Source organism: Hyperolius riggenbachi, chromosome 8 (assembly GCF_040937935.1).
Source record: "Hyperolius riggenbachi isolate aHypRig1 chromosome 8, aHypRig1.pri, whole genome shotgun sequence".
Taxonomy (NCBI): Eukaryota; Metazoa; Chordata; class Amphibia; order Anura; family Hyperoliidae; genus Hyperolius; species Hyperolius riggenbachi.
In genome coordinates, this window is record NC_090653.1 from 129,412,850 (window position 1) to 129,440,608 (window position 27,759).

General features: G+C 47.0%; 1 protein-coding gene across 4 annotated transcripts in view; it reads left to right on the plus strand.

Moving 5' to 3' along the window:
• LOC137529105 (A-kinase anchor protein 17B-like) overlaps positions 1–27,759 on the plus strand; it is a 221,502-nt gene that overhangs the window by 153,410 nt on the left and 40,333 nt on the right. The gene's annotated exons all lie outside the window — the stretch shown is intronic.

Below are 27,759 nucleotides of genomic sequence, written 5' to 3' on the forward strand. Positions count from 1 at the left end.
CTAAATAGAAACACATACAAAACTGAAAGGACTGGACCGGACCAGAAATGTACAAGTTTTATGTGTGATCACATTAATAGAAACACATACAAACCTGATACCATCTGTCAAAAATTTACTGGACACCGTTTTATGTGTGAACCCAGCTGTGTTCACACATAAAAGGTGTGCATTTCCAGCCCAGTCAGATAAGACTGATAGAAAACTAATGCAAAACTGATGCATTACTGACTGGACCGAACCGGAAATGTTCAGATTTATGTGTGAACCGGGCCTTAAACCTGGTACACATGGGCAGATCTATGGTCAATCTTTCATGCAAACGACTGTTCTGATAGCCTAACTGGTAATCAATCTGACTGAAATTCTGAATCAATATACATAAATGTATGATGGCTCTTCCATTCAATCTTTAGGTCACAAGCAACAGGTGTACGATTGTTATTTACCTTGCTGGAAATACACGGCTCGATTCTGAGCCATTTAGATGGCTCGATGGATAATTTCCGATATGTCCGATCTCCCGCCCGATCGTTTCCGCGCTCGCTTCTGCATTGAGGACAATGCAAGAAGAAAAGAGAATCGCCTGCGGAATCGGTAAAATAGAGGTAAAATATACAATAATGCAACCAATGTATTGCTCTTAGTAAAACTATTGATAGAAAAAATGCCCATATGGGCATTTTTCCTATCAACATTTTTACTAAGAGCAATACATTGGTTGCATTATTGTATATTTTACCTATATAGGTTCACTATATTCAGCTCTTGGGAGATTTCTGATTGCATTCAGATTAAGAAGGTTGGTTTTAAATGTTTTTAATTCTATTGCTAGATAAGTCCTAAATAAACTTTATGATTATTTTTGCACCAATTTGTGGAGAATTGACTGTGATTTTTTTATTGATTGGTCTCTAATGAGGGTATCTTTTCTCATGTTCATTGTTGTCTGTTATGGGTTTATTTCCCAGTGACCCGTTGCGTTTGGCCAGTATAGTTACACAGGAAATTTGATGTTATTGTCTTGTAATGGTAGGTTCACACTGGAGCATTAGCAGTTGGGTGCTGTGAAATCCATCAGAATAAAGCCTGGTACACACCTTCTTCAATTGTGATTGGGCAATAACAGAACAATGTTACCACTACCATGTAGTATGAGAGTTTATCTACACAATCAGTTCACAGTATTCAGTCTATATAGCAAGGGTTATGCTGTGCTCTGTCTGTTTGAGAGTGCTGCATTACCCTTGCTATATATACATGTATTAGGGAGGTGATACCCCTATATTTGTAGCGATCCAAGCCTATTTTTCTTGTTCTAATTGTTGAGGAGTGCTCTATCCACTGTTTGCATAGTATTCAAAGTCTGTTGACCCTCATATTACGTGGCGGTTGTAAAATTGACCAGTTGTTGGCCAATGAAAATTGGTGTGTACCAGGACTAACACAAGGTATGCTATGCCTGAAGCCTGGTACCCACTTTCAATTATAATTAGCCAATCACTGATCAATTTGCTATTGGGGAGGCATAACAAGGTGGGTGGGGCAAGCGGCACCAAAAAAGTTACTGGCCATTGGTGAGTCGAGTTGATCCACCTGGCAGTGTTCGCAGGTCGAGGCTGCTGTTCTCACTGGCTTATCAGACTACATACATATGTATGACTGTATGTCCCCTCTCTGCAGACATAGGACCTAATTTATGTAAGTCCGGTATAACTGCTGTGCACTACAATTTTTTATTTATTTATTTTTAATTTTTTTTACCACTAATATCGTCAGGGGAGTAGCGAGCGCTACATTATCACAAACTGCGTTATGCCCTTTATTATCATAGCAACATGCCCATTACTCAGGTTACAGGTAGCAGGGGCTGCAGTAATACCATGCTGCCTGCTACTCTTCTGGTGTTGGTACTGGAAAAATTGCTGTATGCTCGCTTTGCAGTTTTCCGGCTCTACATGAATCGGAGCCAAAAACCTCGATTTTCCCCCCCCCCCTCCACCTCTCCAGGTAAAATGCTGGGCCTCCCCACCCTGGCTCCAGTACCAGATTAACTGGATCCACGTGATGACTGCACTGTCCTAGAGCTCCACTTTAACCAGCTGTAGTATTTGAGTGTATCTGTTTTAAAGGGAACCTTAACTGAGAGGGATATGGATGTTTCATTTTAAACATTACCAGTTGCCTGGCAGTCCTGCTGAGCTCTTTGGCTGCAAAAGCGGATGAATCACAGATCTGAAACAAGCATGCAGCTTATCCAGTCTGACTTCAGTCAGAGCACCTGATCTGCATGCTTGTTCAGGGGCTGTGGCTGAAAGTATTAAAGATACAGGATCAGCAGGAGAGTCAGGTAACTGGTATTATTTTAAAAGGAAAAATCCATATCCTTCTCAGTTTAGGTTCCCTTTAAAGGACAACTGTAATGAGCGGGACATGGAGGCTGCCATATTTATTTCCTTTTAAAGAGAATCTGTACTCTAAAAAAATTTACAGCAAAAAGCATACCATTCTATTCATTATGTTCTTCTGGGCCCCTCTGTGCTGTTTCTGCCACTCTCTGCTGCAATCCTGGCTTGTAATTAACAGTTTTAGGCAGTGTTTACAAACAAACTAAGCAGCTTGTGATAGGCTCACATAAGCAGAGTGTGTGAGTCATACAGAGCCTGCAGGGGGCCTGCAGAGGGTGTGTATCGCTTCTATCCAATCACAAGCAGCCCTGCACATTCCACACATTCAAGCCTTAAGCCGCATCTACACGCGTAGATGCGGCCGCGATGCTCCTTATCAATCGAGCCGCTGATGCGGCTCGATTGATAAAATCCGACAGGACGGATCTCCGCACCGCCGATTCCCTGCTCGATCCCCGCGAGGGGACAATGGCAGGGAATCGTGCGGGAGATAAGCTGCGCCGGCGGGGACGAGCGGGCACGAGCGGGGAATCGAATGCGGCGCACGCGCGGCGAGCGGGGACGCGGCGGGCACGCTCGGGGACGCGCAAGAGGCCGCCGATCGCCACAACATCTCCCCAACATCTCCCCGTGTAGACGGGGCTTTAGCCCGACAGAGCCGACAGAAGGAAACAGATTAGATCATATAACAGAGATAACACAGCCACTGTGCAATTAGTAAAGGCTGCAGTAAGCCACAGCACATTAGAACAGGCAAAGGAACTTATAGGATAGAAGAACTAAGGCTGAAAATTTTGTTACAGAGTCTCTTTAAGCAATACCAGTTGCCTGGCTATCCTGCTGATCCTCTGCCTCTAATACATGTGTTTGCCATAGGCTCTGTATTACCCAGATACACCCCTGCCCTGAATGCACTTTCTGCAGTGAGTTTCTGGATAGTGTAAGTAAAAATACAAGCAAATGACCATTCTATGAAATATCAAACGTGTTTACATGCAGAGGGCATTACGTTATGCCTACAATGTGGTGCCAGCGTAATGCAATGCACACTGTGAAAATACAGTAATAAGAAAGGAGTCTAAATGGTTGCAATTATGTTTGATGCATCTTTCTCTTGTATCAGGTTGTTAAAGCATAAAATAAATTCAGTACACATATGGAAAAACTGCCAGTGCACCTAACTAAAATAAATATAATGTTGACATAATAGTTAACTTGCAAAGCTATTCCGTGATTCAGAAGAATAATAAGATTAGTATGAAAAATAATGGTGCCAGATGTTGCAGTCGGTTCTCTTGAGACATACACAGTGTAATTATCCATATTTATTCTCACCTGCACAGTCTCTGTTATTAACTGCTGCGCTCTGAGATATTCCTAAATCCCTGCCACAAACTTGTTTACAACATATTAAATTCATTTGTCTCCCTATCCTCATAGTTGTGCATCGGTGAATTACTTTCCATACCCATTCTTTCCAAAAGTACTGTAAGAACTGAAATACAGGTATTTCATACAGTTGATGTTAGCTAGTTACATACAAGTAGAGGCAGGAGAATTAATACCTATGCCAAATGTGTGGCATTTTACAAAAGGGTACCTACAAGAATCCTGCAACTGGTATTGCAGGCTTGGTTTTATAGGTACAAGTAGTAGGGCTGTTGATCACTCACACTTGCACTCTCTCTCCTCCGAACCCCCCCCCCCCCTCACCCTCACCCTTTTTTTCCCACTTATTTTCTCTTCGCTCTCTGGACCATATGCAATTCACGTTTTCTCCTGAGTTTTCTCCTGGGAGATAATTTTTCATCTTTGATTTACAATAACTTCTCGCTCGCTCGCCCAGTTTACACTTTGATTTAAAATAACTTTCCAGCACTTTTCAACTAAAAAAGTAAGAGAAAAAGTATTTTGAGTATTTTCGCTTTCTGGTGGCTTAAAAGGCATTTTATTGTCCCTCTCTCTCTCTCTCTCTCTCGCGCGCGCTCTCAATTATAAGTAGGGATGCACATTCGGACTCCGTGAAATGCAATTTCCGAAATTCTGATCGGAAATTGCATTTCCGCATTGGAATGCGGAAATCGGTAATGCAAGTGCGGTAGGCGGATTTCTGCCGGAAATTTCCGCCGACTTTAACATCGATTTTCTCAAAAACTATAAGGTCTTTTTGAAAACTTTTTTTGCATCTTGTTCACAAGATTCAGTTTAATAAACTCTGAAAATTTGGTGTTTCTAGGACTTACGGGGGCTTTGCTATTAACCGCTAGAGTCGGCGGATTTTTACTGTAATGTTAAATGCAGAAAATCTGCATCAGCCTATTTTCTGCATTTTACATTACAGTAAAAATCCGCCGACTTTAGCGGTTAATAGCAAAGCCCCCGTAAGTCCTAGAAACACCAAATTTTCAGGGTTTATTAAACTGCATCTTGTGAACAAGATGCAAAAAAAAGTTTTCAAAAAGACTTTATAGTTTTTGAGAAAATTGATGTTAAAGTCAGGCAGAAATTCTGCATCAGAATGCGGAAATTGGTAGCGGAAAGCGGAATCGGTAATTGGCAATGGCGGAATGCCCATGTTTTCCTATGCAGGAGAACAGAGGCGCCAAAAGGATAAAAAAAATAGGAGGTAGTGGTGGACTTACCTCCTCCAAGTAGACACACAACGACTGTAGTAAAGACAGTCAATATATTTTACCTTCACAGAGGTGCCTGGCTCTTCTACTGACCACATATGCTATTGCTCCGTTGTTATTGCCTGATGAAGCGGGATCAAACCTGCGAAACGCGTTGCATATTTGGAGTTCTTAAAATATGTTGACTGACTTTACTACAGTCGTTGTGTGTCTACTTGGAGGAGGTAAGTCCACCATTACCTCCTTTATTTACCAAGAATTTGGTTTTTAAGCTCATTTAGCTTCCTTTTATCCTTTTGGTGCCTCTGTTCTTCTCCATAATATTAAGTCCACCCTGGGTGGAGGGTTGAACCCCCTTTTTCTCATCTACAGAGAGCGACTTCTTATTCCTGAGTGGGGTCAGTAAAATCTCCCCACCTGCCTTTACAGTGGCTGCCTAATGGTAACCCTGGTTTGTGAGTATTAATATTTACTCTATCTAGTAACCATTTACCAGTACATATTACACTATTGGGGCTCTTGGTGTTCCTTTTTTTTTTCATGTTTTCCTATGGCACAGTTCACACTTAAAGTGTTTTAACTGAAATCTTTTTCACAATGCACTGCTATGGAGAAGAAAAAAAAACGCATACCAACTGATTAAGTGGCGTCTCTCTCTTTCTCTTTCTTTTTTTTCCTCTTTTCTCTCCTCTGAGTAATAATGCACATGCTTTCTCTATTATCCATTTAATGTTCGCAATATGGTCCCTTGTGTCTGTAAACTGAGGGCCAGCTAGTATAAAATTCAAGAAGGGTGCACAAACAAATAATAGCAGTGATGGTGTAAGATCCTCCTGAGGGAGAAGGAAGTTCATCCATCACCCCACCTTTACCTTTCACAATGACATATCTTCCTCAGAGATAGCATTTTTTTACAGATGGTACTTTTCCATGGATTGATGTAGACCTGTTTTTACAGGGAACACAATGAAATGCCCCCGTGTAAATGTAGGCTTATGCAGGGATCTAGTCCTGAGAAAAGAGGTGAGTGGACTCACCCCAAAACCCCCTGCACGGTGTGCCGAAAAATGGGCATGGTTGCACCACAGAATGTGGGCGTGGTCATGGGTGGGGCCAGATATACATGACTTTAGCAGTGGTGTAAAAGGTCTGCCGAGGAAGTTTGAGTTCTGCTGTAGTGCATCCCCCAAAAATAGATGTAATCTGATAGCATTTCACCAAAAATACACGTAATCTGGCAGCAGCGGTTCCCCAAAAATACAGATCTGACAGCAGTTCCCCCAAGTACAGCCAGTATAGCTAGCCATGTCTATAGGTGTCCCCAGTATAAGTAGCCAAGTGTATAGTTGTCCCCAGAATAGGTAGCAAGGTGTATAATGTCCCCAGAATAGTTAGCCAGGTCTATAGGTGTCCCCAGTACAGCCAGGTGTATAGGTGTCCCCAGTATATGTAGCCAGGTGTATAGCTGACCCCAGTATATGCAGCCAGGTCTATAGGTGTCCCCAGTATATGTAGCCAGGTGTCCCCAGAAAGAGCTCCCTTCTTTCGCAGTGGAGGGGGAGAACTAAACATTTGCGGCGGCTGGCAGCGGGCATCAGTGGGCGGGGACTTGCCTCTTCCTCCTTCCAGTGGGAGTTGAAGCTCTGCATTGCCGCTAGTCTGGCCTGGTCTAGACCAGAGCAGCGGCACGCAGAACTTCTCCCAGCTCTTGGAACGAGGAGGTGAGTCCACGCCCACTGATGCCCGCTCCCAGCCGCCACAAATGTTTAGTTCTGGAGGGGAGAGCGAGGGAGGGGGAGCCCCAAGGTGAGGGAAGGGGGGGAGAGATGCCCCTTCTTCCTCACCGCTGTGCCCACTACTCCCCCTCCACTGCGCTGCCTACCCTCCACTGTCTCCATGCGAGGGTGGACGACGTCCACTCTCCGCGTTCACACAGGACTTGACCCCTGGACTTATGCTTTTCAAACATTAGCTAGGATTTATACAAAGATGTTTTCTATCCTGTCTACTCGTCTGTACAGTGTTCTGGCAGCTGGACTGTACCACTGCCTTTCAGGGAGTGTTTCTGAAAATGATGAACTCTTGAGGAGTTCTGCTAGTCTTGTCTGTAAGAAGTTCAGAGCTGATTTTAATACCTGCTGTAAGTGACAGGCAACTACATAGGAAGTAAAAAATATTACAGTGCATATCCTCTGAGACAAATGCATGTATGTTGAGATTACATTTTTTTACCATACTGCCCCTTTCTGTCACTGGAAAACTGGATTGTGAAGTTCTGCAATCACCGGTGGTGCTGTAACTTTTTGGACAAGGTGCCCCATCAAAGGCCAATCTTGATCTCGTATATCCACTGTATATTCATTGGCAAGAAATCCTATTTTTCAGTGAGGGCAGTTTAATGAGAAGTCATTAGTGAGATGTGACCTCACATCAGTAATATCCAATTCCTGAGCAAAAGGGGGCTGTTGTTAACATTAGACACACAAATGTCTCCGCTTCAAATTCTGTGAACCGATGGTGGTTCGTGAGCAGTCCTCACTAATTCACGGAGTGGTGGGTCAGCAATCCACCATTACAGATGGCTCAAACCTCCGATTTTCGGTTTGTGAACCTCGAACGCGAACTTCCGCAAAAGTTCAATTCGCGTGAACTTTCACGAACCGCAATAGACAATGGGGAGGCAAACTTTGAAAGCTAGAAACATTTATGCTGGCCACAAAAGTGATGGAAAAGATGTTTCAAGGGGTCTAACACCTGATTTTTTTGCATGGCGGAGTGGGATACACGCCAAAAGTCCCGGGGAAAATTCTGGATTTGACGCACAGCAGTGTTTTAAGGGCAGAAATCACATTTTATTGGTAAATTGGAGGCCTAAAGTGCTCTAAAACATCTTGCATGTGTACTGCTTCACACTGACAGACCAAACTCACTGTGTAACACAACGCAAACAGCTGTTTGTGTAGTGACGGCCGTGCTGGACTACTGCGCACCATGGTGAGATTGCTCTTCCTCACTAAGTGATGTCAGGAAATGTCTGACTGCCTTATCAACTTTCAATGGTTCTTTCTCTACCATAGTTAAATCTTACATCTATTTTTTTAAATTATTTTTTCTGCTGGCTGTTCAGTACCTGTAACGAGAATCTGTTATGGAGGGCAAGTCTGCCATTCATTCAACTGTGTGAAACTTTCGATGGTACTTTCTCAGTACCATGGTGACCACGGGTAATGGCCGGGGAATCTGGTTCGATTCCAGTCCGGAGTGGGAGCCTGAGAAACGGCTACCACCACACATCCAAGTAAGGACCCAAATGTGCCGTATAAGTAATGTACCTGCCTTGACCGTGCTTTGCAGACCAGGCATCTGTGGTTAGATGGACCCTTGACCCAGCGCAAGACGAACCAAATCGAAAGCATTTGCCAAGAATGTGTTATGGAGGGCAAGTCTGCCATTCAACTGTGTGAAACTTTCGATGGTACTTTCTCAGTACCATAGTGACCACGGGTAATGGACTCCTGGTTCGATTCCGGTCTGGAGTGGGAGCCTAAGAAACTGCTACCACCACCACATATCCAAGGAAGGCAGCAGGCACGCTGTGGGCAAAGGAGCAGGCACGGCTACCACACATCCAAGGAAGGCAGCAGGCATGGCATGCAAGTCCCGAGGTAGTGATGAAAAATAACAATACAGGAGGACTTTCGAGGCCCTGCTGTATATGAGACGAATCAACTTTAAATCCTTTAACGACAATCTTCTATGGAGGGCAAGTCTGCCATCCATTCAAGTGAAAGGTATGCACTGACTGCCAGGTATAATACAATGTGCAGTCACAGATGCAGTGAAAGGTATGCAGTGACTGCAAACAGCTGTTTGTGTAGTGACGTCCGTGCTGGACTCATATAGCCGGCGGTCATTGCGTCATTGTGATACGCAAGCCCTTTCAATGCGGCAAGGTAACGATCACGAAGGGGAATTAGCACATGTACATGCCTTTTTGTTTTGTTGTTGCAGCTGCAGTGCAGCCAGAAAAAATAGGCAGGCATGTACACCCACCAGAAAAATTATTATAGCGGCCGCTGCTAGCAGCAGCCTTAAAAATTCAGGAATCTGCCTGGAGTCCTGGTGGACCCTGTTGATGGTGGCGGAGAAGGCAGTCAAGCGGCCTGCAGGCAGAGATGCTGTTTGGGGACCGACTTAGTCTTTGGCCGGGCAGTAGCCCTCCGGGATCCATGCCTCATTAACTTTGATAAAGGTGAGGTACTAAACACTTTTGTGACTTAGGCGACTTCTCTTCTCAGTGACAATGCCTCCAGCTGCGCTGAAGGTCCTTTCTGACAGGACGCTTGAGGCAGGGCAAGACAGAAGTTGGATGGCAAATTGTGATAGCTCTGGCCACAGGTCAAGCCTGCGCACCCAGTAGTCCAAGGGTTCATCGCTGCTCACAGTGTTTACATCCACACTTAAGGCCAGGTAGTCGGCTACCTGCCGGTCCAGGCGTTGGTGGAGGATGGATCCAGAAGGGCTAAGGTGAGGTGTTGGACTAAAGAATGTCCGCATGTCCGACATCACCAAGAGATCGCCGGAGCGTCCTGTCCTTGCCTGCATGGACATAGGAGTATTACTGGCAGTGGTACCTTTTATTTCGTTGTGCTGTGACATCATCCTTAAACGCACTGTAAAGCATAGTTGCCAGCTTGTTCTGCAAGTACTGCATCCTTTCTCCCTTCTGGTGATCTGGAAACCTCTCCGCCACTTTGTGCCTATACCGAGGGTCTAGTAGCGTAGCCACCCAGTACAGCTCATTCCCCTTGAGTTTTTTTATACGGCGGATCCCTCAACAGGCTGGACAGCATGAAAGACGCCATCTGCACAAAGTTGGATGCAGACGTACTATCCATCTCCTCTTGCTCTACCTCAGTGATGTCAGCTAAGTTCTCCTCCTCCCCCCAGCCATGAACAATACCACGGGAAAGTTGAGCAGCACAAGTTCCCTGCGACACCTGCTGCTGTTGTTCTTCCGCCTCCTCCTCCCCAAAAAAAAAAAAAAAAAACCTTCCTCATCATCATCTGACTCCTCTTCCCCACACGACTCTTCCTCCTCCTCCTCCTCCCCCCCCCCCCCCCTCTGTGCTGCCGTAGGTGTTGAGGAAACATCTGGTTCTGATGAAATGGAATTGATCCCACAACTCTTCCTCCTGTTCCTGTTCACGCTCCTCCACAGCTTGATCCACCACTCTACACATGGCACGCTCCAGGAAGAAAGCATATGGGATCAAGTCGCTGATGGCGCATTCACTGCGACTCACCATGTTTGTCTCCTCCTCAAACGGCCACATGAGCCTGCAGGCATTTCGCATGAGTGTCCAGTACTTCGGCCAGAACATCCCCATTTCCCCAGAGTGTATCCTTTGACTGTAGTTGTAGAGATACTGTTTGACGGCTTTCTCCTGTTGTAGCAGGCGGCCGAAAATCAGGAGGGTCGAATTCCAGCCAGTCGGGCTATCGCAAATCAAGCGTCTCACCGGCAAGTTGTTTCTCCGCTGAATATCGGGAAAGCGTGCCATGGCTGTGTAAGACCGCCTGAAATGCTCACACACCTTCCTGGACTGCTTTAGAATGTCCTGTAAGCCTGGGTACTTAGACACAAATCTCTGAATTATGAGATTCAGAACATGTGCCATGCAGGGTACATGTGTCAACTTTCTCAAGTTCAAAGCCGTAATGAGATTGCTGCCGTTGTCACACACCACGTTGCCGATCTCCAGTTGGTGCGTGGTCAGCCACTGATCCACCTGTTTGTTAAGAGCAGCCAGGAGAGCTGCCCCAGTGTGACTCTCCGCTTTGAGGCAAGACATGTCTAAGATGGCGTAAACACTGTTGTACCTGGCATGCAGCATAGGCCCTGGGGAGCTGGGGCTGTGTAGCTGGAGAGGAGATTGCAGCACCAGTAGAGTTGAACTGCCACTCAGCCAAGGAGGAGGACTACAGTGAAGAGGATGTAGCAGGAGGAGAGGAGGTGGCAGCAGGCCTGCCTGCAAGCTGTGGAGGTGTCACAACTAGGTCCGTTGCACAGCCACGTACTCCCTGCTTGCCATCAGTCACCAGGTTGACCCAATGGGCTGTGTAAGTTATGTACCTGCCCTGACCGTGCTTGGCAGACCAGGCATCCGTGGTCAGATGGACCCTTGACCCAACGTTGTGTGCCAGAGAGGACACAACTTGCCTCTCAACTTCATAATACAGTTTGGGTATCGCCCTTTTGGAGAAATAATTGCGGCCTGGTATCTTCCACTGCGGTGCCCCAATGGCCACAAATTTTCGGAAGGCCTCAGAGTCCAACAGCTTGTATGGTAACAGCTGGCGAGCTAACATTTCCGCCAAGCCAGCTGTCAGACGCCGGGCAAGGGGGTGACTGGCAGAAATTGGCTTCTTCCGCTCAAAGATTTCCCTCATGGACACCTGACTGCTGCTGTGGGCAGAGGAGCAGGATCCGCTCAAGGTGAGAGGCGAAGTGGAGGAGGTTGGCTGTGATTGTGAAGTTGCAAGGGAGAAAGAGGCTGAAGATGATGCACCTGAAGGAGGAAGAGGAGAAGGAGGGTGGCTTTTCTTTTGTGTGCTGCTTTTCCTCTGGTGCTCTTCCCATTGCAGTTTGTGCCTTTTCTCCGTGCCTTCATAAGGCAGTTGACCTTTCCACGGCTCAATTTTTGGAGGCAGAGAGAACAGATGGTGTTGCTCTGATCTAAGGCAGACACACACAAAAATTTCCAAACCGCTGAGCCCCCCTGGGGTGATGGCACTATGGTGGCATCAGCAGCTGACGTTGAAGGGCATGTTGGCTGGCTGTACATGGGTGATGATGCATGGCGCCGGACACTGCCACCGGCTGTTTTTGATGACTAGCTCCCCCTGCTTCTTTCAGCATCTCGTCTGTCAGAATCTGCTCTGCTGGTCTTGATTCCTTGGACTGTGTTGTTTCCTATGCAGCATGCATGGTGCAGTCCAAGGAAAAGAGGCCTTTCTGTCAGTTTGCAAGGCTGACTGATTTGCATCCACTTATCTTGCAGATCTGCTTGTCTGCTTCCTTTGGAGGTTTAGTATAAATGTCACTTCCTCCCAGAATTCCTTGCTCGATATAGTTTTCTGATTAGGGAAACTCTCCTTGGAGCCTCAGCCTCTTTTGTATCTTGTTGCGAATATTCTAGTGTAGTTATTATTGGGGAGTGCATTTTGCATTTCCTATAGTGCAGTCAGGTTCTGTGTTATTTGTATTGTGTATTCCTGTGCTGTCTTGTCTTGTCCTTGCGATTGTACTGGCACTTGCGGTGGCTGACCGTGAATCATTTGGTTTCGCTCCTAGATCGCATTCGCCCTAGCGGTAGAGGCGGTGGATCTCCCTTGTCTGACTCTTGGAGTATAACCTTAGCTGCGGTTGCTATTGGTTGCTCCATTAGTCTGTTTTGTCCAACACTGATGCTTGCTGTTTGGGGTGAGGCAACCGATTAGCAAGCGTTCGCGTTATTTGTCTGTCGTCATTGTTTGTGTTAGTTAGAGTTGGTACGTTTTGTCACTGTTACGCTTATCGTGTGGTGGCCGTACGTTAACGCGCTTGTCTCTGTTGCACATATCGTGCGGGGACCGCGTTTAGCTAGTTCGTTTGTTGTTTTCTTTTACGTTCAGATTGTGGTTCTTTGCTGTGTCTTCCTTACTCTTCCTTACTCAGTCACGCTCTGTCTTTACTCAGTCTTGTGTTGCTGATAGCAATCGCTTTTCTTGCGATTAGCTTTCTCACTCTGGTCTGCTCTGACGTGATATGTCTACCGTCGCGGGGTGGCGACTAGATTGGTGGACATTCATGTTGTCTGTCTTTGCTTTCTTCTGAGTTATTGCTTTGTTGCTCAGTCGTGCAATTTCAATCTGGCATCTATGGCTGTGCAGAGGGTTTATTCCTCTGCACTCCACAGCTCCATCTGCTGGTTCTCCTCTACAAATCAATACTGGGTACTTTGCTTCTGTGACTGTGGCGATTTCCTCCTGCTTCAGCACACATGGTGAGCGCTGGCTGGAAATCTCCTGCAGATCATTACAGTCTCCTCCTACTCCTCTCTGACTCCCCCTCTGAACTGTCCCTTGGTCATCTTGTCTCTTAGGAACCCACGTGGCATCCGTATAATCATAATCATCCTCCCCAGCTTCTCTTGCCTCAGACACCTCATAAACTGCACCAACAGCAGGTACTTCATCATCATCATCATCCTCCTCCTCCTCCTCCTCCTCCTCCTCCTCCTCCTCCTCCTCCTCCTCCTCCTCACACGTTACATCCATAGTGTCGCCTAACTCAGACATATGAGGTGGTGTCACTTGCTTAGCGCCTTCATCTTGTTGTAACAATAATGGCTGTGAATCAGTTAATTCCCCACCAAATAACTCCTGCGAAGTGTCAAATGCAGCGGATGTGGTGCTTGTAGTTGCGTTGGTGGCTGCGGAAGATGAGGTGTTCTGTGTTATAGTCAACCACGTCCTGACAATCTTGGGAGTTGATGGGACATGCCTTCTTCTGAGCACTGTACTTTGGTCCAGGGCCGCACCAAATCACATCAGCATGACCTCGAACAGACCTGTTTTGTCCATAATGGGGGGGGGATGAAGTGAAAGGTATGCACTGACTTGACTAATACGATGTGCAGTCACACAGGTGCAGTGAAAGGTATGCAGTGACTGGTATTACAATACAATGTGCAGCTGTCACACAGGTGCAGTTAACAGGTATGCACGGTGTGGTATATTACACAGCGTGCGGTCACACAGGTACTGTGAACAATTATGCAATGACTGGTATTACAAATCTGCAGCTGTCACACACAGGTACCGTGAACAGGTGCAGTGACACTGCGTGCACTCACGTAGGTAGGTGAGTGCACTGAACAACAGGTAGGTATATGCAGTGATGGATATTCCAAATGTGCACCTGTCTCTCTCTCTCACACACACACACACACACACACACACACACACACACACACACACACACACACACACACACACACACACACACACACACACACACACACACACACACACACACACACACACACACACACACACACACAGGTACCGAGCAGGTATAGTGACACTGCGTGCGCTCACGTAGGTAGGTGGGTGCACTGTGACCATCAGCAGGGCCGGATTTGTGGGCAGGCACCCAAGGCACAGGACTAGGGCGCCAAAATCTGCTACAGTCCGTGGGGCGGGTGACAGGTTAACTGCCCCTGTCACCCTCTATAATATGCCTCTGAGCCGCTCACTCCGGCTCCGCAAGTCCGCAGCCGCCCGCCCCGCAAGTCTGCAGCCGCTTGCCCCGCTTTGCTCAGAATCTGTGTGTGAGCACAGCAGCAGCCAGCAGGTCAGGTGGGGCGGCCGTGGTTGCCGGCTACAAGGAGGAGTAGGAGAAGGAGCGGCGCCGCTGCAGTATTTAGTGAAGCTGGCTGGACTGCAGTGAGAGCGAGTCTGCAGCAGCCAGCAGGCAGATTCTCACTTCCGAGTCCAAGGCACTGGCAGTCCAGCTTCTAGTAGCAGGCAACGGGCGCATCTCTCAGCCTGGTGCCCGCTTTCAATCAAGTCACATGACTACACCACGTGACGTCAGCCTGATCCAGGAGACTGAAGTGGATGGGGAGGTCTCGCGGTGCCGCTGGGGCTGATGGATGCAAGAGAGCCCCAGTTGTCAGGTGCAAACTCCCCTGCAGTACAGAGGAGTTCGAGACCTCCTTCCCTTAAAAAGTTCATCTGTTGTACGCAGCACTCCAGCCTTCAGGGTGGTTGCTCCTTCAGGCTGCTGTAAGTAAGTTAACAGAACATCTTCTGCATGTGTAATGTGTAAAATTAAAATACTGGTGTTTCCTGTGTTCCCTCCTCCCCTAGAAACCATGTTATTTTAAAAGGTAATTATATGGAGGGCTTCTTATCAGCTTCCATCCTCTGTCTTTGCTGTGGACCTTTCTGTCCAGCGCATGCTCTCTGTATTACTCAGTTGCACTTTACTGTGCAAGTGTCATCCTGGCCGCAACCGATCACACTCCTGTGGCAGGGAGCATTCAGCACATGCTCTGTTCGCTAACACTGTAACTGTGCTTGCGCAGAATGCTTCCAGCCATGGGATTTTGATCGGGAGCCTCCGAGGACCACACATGCACTTTGGCGCGTGACTGGGCTTGATCACGGATTCCACTGCGGAGGGGATTGGGAGAATGGCGATCAAGCAGACAGACTACAGGGGGCTTGAGGAAGCCCCAGGTAAGTATAAATATATTTTTTTCAAAGGGTCCCTGAGACAGGGAAAAAAGTTCTATTTTACTTACCTGGGGCTTCCACCATCCTCTCGTAGCCTTACATGTCCCTTGGTTTCCTCCCGGTCTGTTATGTTGTGTCGCTGGTGCTGCCCCCCTCCAAACACTCGCCCACTAGACCAGTCGCGGGCTACGGCACATGCGCAGCCCAGGCTGTGTGCCTCCTCAATCGTGCTCCAGCCACTGGAAGCGCTCTGTGTTTGAGTACAATGCTTCCAGCCATGGGAGCACGATGAAGGAGATGTGCGACCTGGGTCACACATGCGCAGTAGCCCGCAACTTGTGATCTTTCAGAGGGGGGATAGTGACACAACAGGATGGACTGGGCAGGAGCCAAGGGTCTGTTAAGGCTATGAGGGGCTGAAAGAAGCATCAGGTAAGTAAAAAAGAACTTCTTCTCCTGTCTCAAGTTTACTTACTTACTAAAATCACACTAGCTGAAGGAGGTGCCTCTTTTTGCTGGTAGTAGGGATGAGAGTTCCAATTGGTACCGCTGTTCTAAATGGTTCTGAACAGAAATCAAATTTAACCTGATTCGCACTGCAGAAGGTCGGTTAACTCATCCTTGTTGCCACCTCTATGCTGCCTTCCACATTGCGTTACTGCTCTCCATCTACATCCAGCTGTGAACTATGAAGTAGCTAGAGAGCTGAAATGCTATGTGGAGGGCAACGCACAGAGGTGGCGACAAGGGCAACCCCCCTCATCACGGTGGAGCGTATAAGTTTAAATTTGAGTTCTGTTTCAAGCATTAGGAACAAAGGTACCAATAGTAATGCTCATCCCTAGTTGGGAGCATGATTTGACACCGTGGTGGGGACAGAGCATGAGCTGGATGAAGCATTAAAGGGGTCGCAGGGCAGCAACAGAGTGGCCCCCAGAAAAACAGGGGAACCGCTGGTTGGTTGCTCAGGTGGAAGGGGGGGGGGGGGGGGGGCGGCTGGTGACAGTGGGCCTTGGGTGGAGAAAAGTACAAATCCGGCCCTGACCATCAGGTAGGTATATGCAGTGATGGGTATTACAAATGTACAGCTGTCACACACACAGGTAGTCACTGAATGTGCTGGGCCTGGCAGTGGCACAGTAGGAATTACCAAGGGGCCAAGGTCCAGCAGCTAAGAATGACTGACAGGGCTGTATATGCAACACAAGTGTCTGTGGGACACACACAAAAAAAAAATAGATCACAAGAACATTAGCTCTCAAAAGAGCTGTTGAGGATGAGTAGTGCGTTTTAGCAATAAGGATCAGCAAGAAAGAGCAACCTAACAAGCCTAACTAAGCTTTCCCTAATGTCTCTGCAGCACCTCTCCCTTCTCTAATTACTGCAGCCACACGAGTGAGTGAAATGGGTGGCGCTGCCTGCTTTTTATAAGGGGGGGGGGGCTACAGGAGGGAGTGTAGCCTGATTGGCTACCTTCTGCTGACTGTGATGTATAGGGTCAAAGTTGACCCTAATGATGTAGTATAGGAGGCGGGTCGAACTGCCATAAAGTTTGCGTTCGTTCGCGAACGCCAAAAGTTTGCGCGAATAAGTTCGCGTGCGAACCATTTGGGCCATCTCTATCCACCATATCTGATGCAGTCACTGATGTCGTGGTGTAGCAATAGCCATAGCAACTGCACGTGAGGCCTTGTCTATCCATAAACTGCCTTTCCCTACCTTTCTGATCACAAGACCCTGCCTTCAGGGTCTTAGTATTGCTAATAGCATATTTCATAGGCAAATGCAGGGTGAGATTACAGCTGCTCAGAATCCCCCCTCAGGCCAGGGCTAGTTCAGTGTCTGGGGAAAGGCGTAAGTTGAGAGACCAGTATGTCTGCAGGCATCCTGCAGCTCACAACACTGTGCTGCTGCCTGCACTTTCTTTAGGTGGCCATACACTGGTCGATTTGCCATCAGATCGACCAACAGATAGATCCCTCTCTGATCGAATCTGATATCAGGGAGTGATCGTATGGCTGCCTTTACTGCAAACAGATTGTGAATCGATTTCAGCATGAAATCGATTCACCATCTGTGAAGCTGCCACAGCAGATTCGATCACAGTGATCCAGCTCCGCCCTCTGTGTATCTCTCCGGTGGCTGCTGGAGAGATCCGTAAAGAGTGTACTTCTCTTGCATCAGACTGGCTGCGACTGGCTGAAGTTACGGGACCCAGTACCAGAGCTGGAGAAGACTGAGAGCGGTGGCATGGAGGCGATCTGTGTGGATGGTGCTGGAGGAAGCCCCAGGTATGTATAAATCTTATATGCTTACTTGGCTCTGGTTTCCTTTAAAAGTAAAAATACATGTATTTACATAGAGTGACCAGACGTCCCGGATTGCCCGGGACACGTCCCGGATTCGGGGTCCGCTGTCCCAGGCTTAATGAGGTCCCGGGAAACGTCCCGCTTTCAGCAGCGGGACGTCCCGGCCTCGGGACTCTGGCCACTCTCTCCTCAATGAACTGGCAGCGGCGTCTATAGACGCCGTGCCAGTTCATTGCCCGCAGCCCCGCTCCAGCCTCCTCTTCCGGTGTCTGTTTCCGACACCAGCAGGCGAGCAGGGCTACGGCAAGATGGCTGCCGGAGCCCTGTACTGGAGACCTATTTGTGTCACTAGTACAGGGCTTCGGGCGCCATCTTGCCGTAGCCCTGTCAGCGCGGGAGACCAGAGCAGGAGGAACAAGACGGTCCCGGGACGGAGCAGCGCGCCAGAGGCCGGACACTTCTGCCAGGTGAGTAAATGCTTTCTTTTCCAGGTGAAAGGTTTGCCCGCATTGTTTCTTTTCCAGGTGAAATGTTTGCCCGCATTGTTTCTTTTCCAGGTGAAATGTTTGCCCGCATTGTTTCTTTTCCAGGTGAAATGTTTGCCCGCATTGTTTCTTTTCCAGGTGAAATGTTTGCCTGCAGTGCGTTTCTTTTCTGGCGAAATGTTTGCCCGCAGTGCGTTTCTTTTCTGGCGAAATGTTTGCCGCATTGCGTTTATTTTGTACTGACATGTTGCCCGCATTGCGTTTATTTTGTACTGACATGTTTGCCCGCATTGCGTTTATTGTCTGGTGAAATGTTTGCCCGCATTGCATTTATTTTGTACTAACATGTTGCCCGCATTGCGTTTATTTTGTACTGACATGTTTGCCCGCATTGCATTTATTTTATACTGACATGTTGCCTATTGCGTTTATTTTCTGGTGTCCGGGGTAACTGTTACTGCATTTATTATTTAATGGTCATAGATGGCTATGTTTGCTGCTTTGTGGTTACGGTATACTATTAGCATCACACAGTTTCTGCACACCCATGATACAAAGTCTCGTTTGTCCACATCATGGCGTAAACACTGCTTTCTTATGCCTCGCTGTTACATCATTACGTTAGCTCCGCCCATACAATGTCATGGCCACGCCCATTTTTTCGGCGCGGCGCGCTGCGCGCGCCGCAGCCCCCCTCCCCCAGTCTTCGCCGCTGCGTGCTCCTCACTCCTTCCCACTTTTCGCCCCCCCCCCCCCCCCCCCCCGTCCCAGGTTGGACCCACAAAAATATGGTCACTCTAATTTACATATATAAAACTGTACATCAGTCTTGAAAGAGGGACTCCTGAGGGAAAAAAGAGCGACAGAGGGATTTGGCTCCCAAAGAGGAACTGTCCCTCCAAAAAAGGAACAGTTGGGAACGATGTGAGTTATGTATGAGACTGAATATAGGTGGCCTCATCAGAACCATGCTGTTGAGCTTAATGTGTAATTGGGCCTCTGCTCTTACAAAATGGAAATGCTGAAGAAAATCAAGCCTTGAGTGTGTGAGCGAGAAAATGGTTACTTTGCACATTTGGATATTCATACAAAAAGATCTGCTGCTGATGGAATTAGAGGACCCCAGGGCCGGATTTGTACTTTTCTCCACCCAAGGCCCACTGTCACCAGCCGCCCCCCCCCCCTTCCACCTGAGCGACCAACCAGCGATTCCCCTGTTTTTCTGGGGGCCACTCTGTTGCTGCCCTGCGACCCCTTTAATGCTTCATCCAGCTCATGCTCTGTCCCCACCATGGTGTCAAATCATGCTCCCAACTAGGGATGAGCATTACTATTGGTACCTTTGTTCCTAATGCTTGAAACAGAACTCAAATTTAAACTTATACGCTCCACCGTGATGAGGGGGGTTGCCCTTGTCGCCACCTCTGTGCGTTGCCCTCCACATAGCATTTCAGCTCTCTAGCTACTTCATAGTTCACAGCTGGATGTAGATGGAGAGCAGTAACGCAATGTGGAAGGCAGCATAGAGGTGGCAACAAGGATGAGTTAACCGACCTTCTGCAGTGCGAATCAGGTTAAATTTGATTTCTGTTCAGAACCATTTAGAACAGCGGTACCAATTGGAACTCTCATCCCTACTACCAGCAAAAAGAGGCACCTCCTTCAGCTAGTGTGATTTTAGTAAGTAAGTAAACTTGAGACAGGAGAAGAAGTTCTTTTTTACTTACCTGATGCTTCTTTCAGCCCCTCATAGCCTTAACAGACCCTTGGCTCCTGCCCAGTCCATCCTGTTGTGTCACTATCCCCCCTCTGAAAGATCACAAGTTGCGGGCTACTGCGCATGTGTGACCCAGGTCGCACATCTCCTTCATCGTGCTCCCATGGCTGGAAGCATTGTACTCAAACACAGAGCGCTTCCAGTGGCTGGAGCACGATTGAGGAAGCACACAGCCTGGGCTGCGCATGTGCCGTAGCCCGCCACTGGTCTAGTGGGCGAGTGTTTGGAGGGGGGCAGCACCAGCGACACAACATAACAGACCGGGAGGAAACCAAGGGACATGTAAGGCTACGAGAGGATGGTGGAAGCCCCAGGTAAGTAAAATAGAACTTTTTTCCCTGTCTCAGGGACCCTTTGAAAAAAATATATTTATACTTACCTGGGGCTTCCTCAAGCCCCCTGTAGTCTGTCTGCTTGATCGCCATTCTCCCAATCCCCTCCGCAGTGGAATCCGTGATCAAGCCCAGTCACGCGCCAAAGTGCATGTGTGGTCCTCGGAGGCTCCCGATCAAAATCCCATGGCTGGAAGCATTCTGCGCAAGCACAGTTACAGTGTTAGCGAACAGAGCATGTGCTGAACGCTCCCTGCCACAGGAGTGTGATCGGTTGCGGCCAGGATGACACTTGCACAGTAAAGTGCAACTGAGTAATACAGAGAGCATGCGCTGGACAGAAAGGTCCACAGCAAAGACAGAGGATGGAAGCTGATAAGAAGCCCTCCATATAATTACCTTTTAAAATAACATGGTTTCTAGGGGAGGAGGGAACACAGGAAACACCAGTATTTTAATTTTACACATTACACATGCAGAAGATGTTCTGTTAACTTACTTACAGCAGCCTGAAGGAGCAACCACCCTGAAGGCTGGAGTGCTGCGTACAACAGATGAACTTTTTAAGGGAAGGAGGTCTCGAACTCCTCTGTACTGCAGGGGAGTTTGCACCTGACAACTGGGGCTCTCTTGCATCCATCAGCCCCAGCGGCACCGCGAGACCTCCCCATCCACTTCAGTCTCCTGGATCAGGCTGACGTCACGTGGTGTAGTCATGTGACTTGATTGAAAGCGGGCACCAGGCTGAGAGATGCGCCCGTTGCCTGCTACTAGAAGCTGGACTGCCAGTGCCTTGGACTCGGAAGTGAGAATCTGCCTGCTGGCTGCTGCAGACTCGCTCTCACTGCAGTCCAGCCAGCTTCACTAAATACTGCAGCGGCGCCGCTCCTTCTCCTACTCCTCCTTGTAGCCGGCAACCACGGCCGCCCCACCTGACCTGCTGGCTGCTGCTGTGCTCACACACAGATTCTGAGCAAAGCGGGGCAAGCGGCTGCAGACTTGCGGGGCGGGCGGCTGCGGACTTGCGGAGCCGGAGTGAGCGGCTCAGAGGCATATTATAGAGGGTGACAGGGGCAGTTAACCTGTCACCCGCCCCACGGACTGTAGCAGATTTTGGCGCCCTAGTCCTGTGCCTTGGGTGCCTGCCCACAAATCCGGCCCTGTGTCTAGGGGAAGTGGGCCTAGAAGAAGCAGCTATGCATTTCCCCTCAATCATACAGTGAAGAATACTCCTTTTCTTGCTGGCAGCTATTGCTTCAATTCTCAGCATTGTGACTGGTGTTTGCCTTCTGCTGTTAGCATTAGTTTTGTGGTTTATAAGACGATGCGCAGTTTCAGAGTGTCGTGTCACATGAGGAATAGAATTATCCGGCTCCAAGAAATCACTTTATAATATTAATACGCACACATTGACTATAATGGTGCTGTGTGTTTGCTTGCATCAGAACAAGATCATCACATGAATAGTGCTGACTACCTGGGAACATGTGTGTTCATAATTAGAGATGGGCCGAACCTCTGATTTTAGGTTCGCGAACCTACAGCGAAAGTTCGGTTCACGCAAACTTTCCCGAACCGCAATAGACTTCAATGGAGAGGTGAACTTGGGAATTTTGAAAAAATTATGCTGGCTAGAAAAATGATGGAAAAGATGTTTCAAGCGGTCTAATACCTGAACGGAGACATTGTTCAGTGGGATACACGTCAAAAGTCTCAATAAAAAATCTACATTTCACGCAAACCACTGTATTAAGGTCAGAAATCACATTGAATGTTGAATTGCAGGCCTAAACTGCTTTACAACATCTTACATGTGTACATATCATCAGGAAATGTAATCTCCAGGAGTAGTCTTAGCTACCATAACATCTATGTTATGGCAGGGCCCTTATTACACTTTCTCTTACAGGGCTATGGAAACCGTTTTGCCCATGCAATAATGTAGCTACCTGTGACAGGCAAGGGAAGTAAGGGAGAAGTGACAGCTGGGCCAGCCAACACACTTGTGATGCGGTTTGGTGGAGGTGTGTAGGTTTATGGTGAGTGAAGTCTAGTGTGCCAGAATATCTGTGCCTTTAGGCTCCTGTGATGTTAATCTGGGCCTGGTTCCACAACTTTAGGAAACGCAGTAACAGCCTGGAGGATGCCTGTGATAAACAGCGGAAAAGCCGCTGCATGCTCTGGCAGCAAGGCGGCTGATTCCGCATCTGATGCGGCGGTTTGTCCTGGGAATCCACACTTAGCCAGTTACTGTATACCATCTGTGTTATTCTCTAGCATAGTTCTAGGGTGTTGAGATCACGGCCCTCACACCCCAGACTAGGAATACTGTATACCATCTGTGTTATTCTCTAGCATAGTTCCAGGGTGTTGAGATCACGGCCCTCACACCCCAGACTAGGAATACTGTGTACCATCTGTGTTATTCTCTAGCATAGTTCCATGGTGTTGAGATCACGGACCTCACACCTCAGACTAGGCCTTGTTCTGATATCTGTTATGACCTGTAGCTTTCCTGACTATTCTTCTGATCTCTGATTTGGTACTTTGCATATCTGATACTCTGTTGCCGACCCGGCCTGTCTGACCTTCTGGCTGTCACCCTCCACAGAGTGTCCAGCCTTTCCGCAGGGGTCCCTTGCTCTTCAGAGGGGACACTGCTCCTTATCAGTCAGGGACTCCCTCTCCAGGTGTCCTTGACTGCAGTAGAGTCTTCTCTACTTATTGGACCACCTGGTACCCCGGTGGTCCAAAGGTTACTGTTGCACCAAAACACTTACACACTCAGGTGTCTAGAGGTTAGACATATTTGATTACTGGCGATTCTGCAGATCCCCAATAATCAGGTATATCTGTATTCTTGGGGATACTGCAGATCGCCAAGAATCAGATATTCTCTCTGGTTGCTGACACCTATCGTTACAATGCCATAGTGTGATCCTCATTAGAAATGGCCTGTAAAACACACAGATGTTCTTGGGGAAAAAAACTTTAATTGAACTCTGAGATCCCCAGACATGAGTTAATTTATACTACAGTAACAGATCAAGCCAAGCAGTAAGGTAATTCTGCTGTTTGTTCACAGGCAATCGCAGAGCGTTGGTACATGCCGGCAGGTCACGTGATAGTGGAGCCATGGAGACGGGATGTCCAGGAGGTGGATAGCACCGCTGGAGCCTAGAGAGGTGAGTTACTTCACCCCTCGGCTTGCCACTCTGCAGTTCAGGGGGCTCACCTTACCTCTGACGCTGAGGCCAGGCCCTTGTGGCTATATAGGCCTTGCAGGGTAGTAAAGTGATCCCTATACCTGGCCTCTGCAACCTGGAGGATGAACTGCCTGGCTCTGATATAGCAGGATACTGTGGCAGTAAAAAATAAATTCCAGCCTCTTATTACAAATTCTGGACCTCACAGCCAGCAATTCCCCCAAACAGTGGCATAACTACACTGGGCACGAGAGCAGAATGTTAAGTAACCCCAGCACTTTGCTCACATTGATACCAAACTAGCCTCCCCCACCCCCGACACGTGGAGGCTTTGGGTCTATTGCAGAGACTCTTTCTTTTCATTGCAGATTTTAGAGTCAGACACTGTGTTCTATGTCTGAGTACTCTTGATTTGATCACTTGCAGAAAATGATGGAGGCAAATCTTAGAATAAAAAATATATTTAAATGCCATTTTAAAGTTTTTTTTGTTGTTTTTTTTTTTGTTTAGGGCTTTTCTTGAGTAATGTTAAAACATTATGGGCCTGATTCACAAAGCGGTGCAAACTTTTTCGCGCGCAATTTGCCGCGATTCGCACGATCGCGGACTTTTGCGCGAGCAAAAGGCCACGATGCGCGGCAAATTGCGCACGAAAAAGTCAGCGATCGCGCGAATCGTGGCAAATTGCGTGCGAAAAAGTCCGCGAAAAAGTTTGCACCGCTTTGTGAATCAGGCCCTATTTATTTACGTTGTGTTATGAGATTAACATCACGCCATATAGCTGTGGGGCCATAACTGCCTGCACGATGCAAATACATGAGGGATCATTTACATCCGTTGGGGGAGAAGGAGATGCAGAGCTGCTAGAAGTGGGATTTGACATGAAAAACATGTTAGACAGTAACATAGAAACAGGAAAACAACTGGAAGAGCTCAATACACAGGTTCTGAGTGCCCCAGGTGACGGTCTCCACAGTATAAGGAAGAAAACTGTTCCATAAAATGAAAGCTGAAGTTGAAAGGCTCTACTACAATTGTCCTTCATATTTGATTCTCTACAGTATTTGTTAATGGAGTTTATTGCATGCTGTGGCTCAGGATAGGTTGATGGTGTTTTTACCTAAAAGAGAAACTTCAATAATATAGCTTTGCTAAAAGAAATCTGTACATTGTAAATTTAAAAGTGCTGCATGCTAATTAAGGTGAGGGTTTTTGCCACAAGTTTGGGTGAAAGGTGAAGCCGAAAAATGGCTCACCCTACTCCTACAAAAGTGTAGGCAGTGTTAATTACTACTTCCCCTCCAGGCCGCCATGGACGTAATTCGGCTGCCAGCTACTTCTGGTGGCCAAATTATGCTGTTTTTAAAGTAATTTGGGCTCCTAATTGACGGTGCCCAAATTACTGCCTGAGCGCCACTAAACTATATTTGTAGAAATATGTTACCCCCCCACATCCCGTCTGCGATGTTAATCTTATATCCAGTCCACTTATTTGGGGGAGAGTAATCTCTCATTACAGAAAGAATCAAGTGATTGTTGAATCTGGTTATCTAATTTTCAATAAGAGAGGTTTTTATTCATACAACAAGCAAAGAGCGGCACACATGGCCATCAACAGCATAACATAATAACTGAGAGCAACTGATTAATTGTAAACAGGGCCTACCTGTTTACACTTAATCAGTTGCTCTCAGTTATAACTGAAAAGACAACTGATTTTCAAAGTAATGCCCATGATTTCCTATGGCACCTTTCACACTTAAAGAGAAACTCCGACCAAGAATTGAACTTTATCCCAATCAGTAGCTGTTACCCCCTTTTACATGAGAAATCTATTCCTTTTCAAAAACAGACCATCGGGGGGTGCTGTATGACTGATATTGTGATGAAACCCCTCCCACAAGAAACTCTGAGGACTGTGGTACTCCTGGCAGTTTCCTGTCTGTGATTGTGGGAAATAGCTGTTTACAGCGGTTTCCAACTGCCAAAAAAGCCAACAGTAAAAATGTCACCATGTAATAAATGTCAGAATGTAAATCAGGGATTTAAAAGATTTTACAATGAGCAAACAATGACTAAAACATTTATACATAATTATTGTAAAAATGAAACACTTTTTTTGTTACATTATTTTCACTGGAGTTCCTCTTTAAAGGGGAACTGAAGAGAGAGGTATATGGAGGCTGTCATGTTTATTTCCTTTTAATAAATACCAGTTGCCTGGCAGCCCTGCTGGTCTATTTCTCTGCAATAGTATCTGATTAAAACCAGAAACAAGCATGCAGCTAGTCTTGTCAGATCAGACTTATAAGTCTGAACCACTGAAACACCTGATCTGCTGCATGCTTGTTCAGGGGCTATGGCTAATAGTATTATAGGCAGAGGATCAGCAGGGCTGCCAGGCAACTGGTATTGTCTAAAAGTAAATAAACATGACAGCCTCCATATACCTCTCTCTTCAGTTCCCCTTTAACGCACTGCTATGGAGAAGAAGAAAAAACGTGTACCAACTGATTAGCAGGCTTTGCAAATTTAGACAAAGGGCTTGATTAACTAAACAGTGATAACTCCTATCACGGCCGCGGTATCGTTTTTGCGCGCGTGTTCACGCACAATCGCCAATTTTCAATTTGCGATCGCGTGCAGAAAACGCTAGTGCGCCCGTGATATGATTTATCACTGTTTAGTGAAGTAAGCCAAAGGTCTTGTTTTACTGCAGTGTAGTAAAGACAAGCCTGAAAACGTAGCTTTGGTTAAGACTCTTCTACCACCTGAAACCAAATCTTGTGCTAAATGTAACAGATACAATAAATTGATAAATGTAAGAGTGTGTGTGTGTGGGGGGGGGGGGGAGGGGGGTTGGAGTAATTACTATATACAGTACTCCCTTTTAAGTCACTACAGAAATAGTGTTAGGCTTCGTGTTCCATCCAATCCTGTTCTAGGACCTGTTTTTGTCATGGTGTAGCATTCGCTTATCCCTAGAAGTAGTTCACTTTAGGTGGGATGCAGCCAGCCACCTACTTCTAGGAAAGGCCACCATGGACATCCCTGATCCAATATCAATACAAACTGGTTCACCATGGAGCAGATGTATAAAGATGGTGATTTGCAGATAAATAAGCTGGTGTTTTATTTCTGTAGAAACCCCATGTCTGTTTTCTTGATATCTGATGTGCGAGTTGTTCAAAATCCAAAAAGAGTTCCAAAATGAGCACCCCTGCTTCACCCTGGTGGTACAACATATATCTCTCAGATCAGATGGTGCCTTCTTTATACCGAAATTACTTTTTTTTTTTTTTCATTTCTTCATTTCTACGTTTTTTTGAGGTGTGTTTTTTTTTTTAATTTATTTTTTTTAAGGTGTCTTTCCTTATTCCCTACCCCTTCCTTTTTCAAAGCCTTTGTAACACCTTGTTCTCATGCAGACTGGTGTTGCCAAAATGCCAGCGATTTGTAGGGCTCCCCCACCTGAATAATACCAATCCACTTTTGGTTTTATTTAGCCCTGACCAAAACCCCTAGTGGATCAGGCACTCTGTATTAATTTTGTATTCAAAATTCTCTCTTATGTTTTCCTGAAAAACTGGCAACCAGTACAGTCAGTTTGGGGAAATGCTACTTACCTGACTGCTATGTTGATCAGAATCAATTTATTTAGCCAAATGAGGGCCAGTGCACACCAAAAACCTCTAGCAGATCTGCTAACGCTAGAGGTTTTTGAAGCAGATTTTAAGAGCGATACCTAGGCATGTTTACAGTGGTTTTCTAAACATGCCTAGCGTTTTTTTTTTGTAGCAGATTTCAAATATTGTTACAGTAAAGTAATTACTGAACAGCTTCTGTAACAAAAACTCCTGGAAAACTGCTCTGATCTAGTGTTTTTCAGAGTGGTTTTCCACTTTCCTATACTTTAGCATTGAGGCATAAACGCCTCAGAAACCTAAAAAATGCTGCAGCCCCCGAGTTTGCATTTGTGGAAAAAAAACGAACCGCTCTGGTGTGCACCATCCCACTAACTTTCATTAGCCAAGCAGTTTTCCCCCTGCAAACGTTTTAAAAAACGCTCCAGAACAGCTCTGGTGTACACCAGCCCTAAGTTTGCACTTACAAGGAATCTGTCTTGACAGTTGCTCAATGGCCCATACTCACGGGCTACAAATGTCGCCGCAACACGCGGCGCGCGCGTATTGCAGCGACAGGTCGCCCATGAGTATGCGGCGTTGCACGGGCGCGCACCCCGAACCGTCGCTAGTCGCTGATGTCGCCGGGCGATTGAAGCGCTCAATCGCCTGGCGACAGTCGCCGCCGCAACTCTGCCA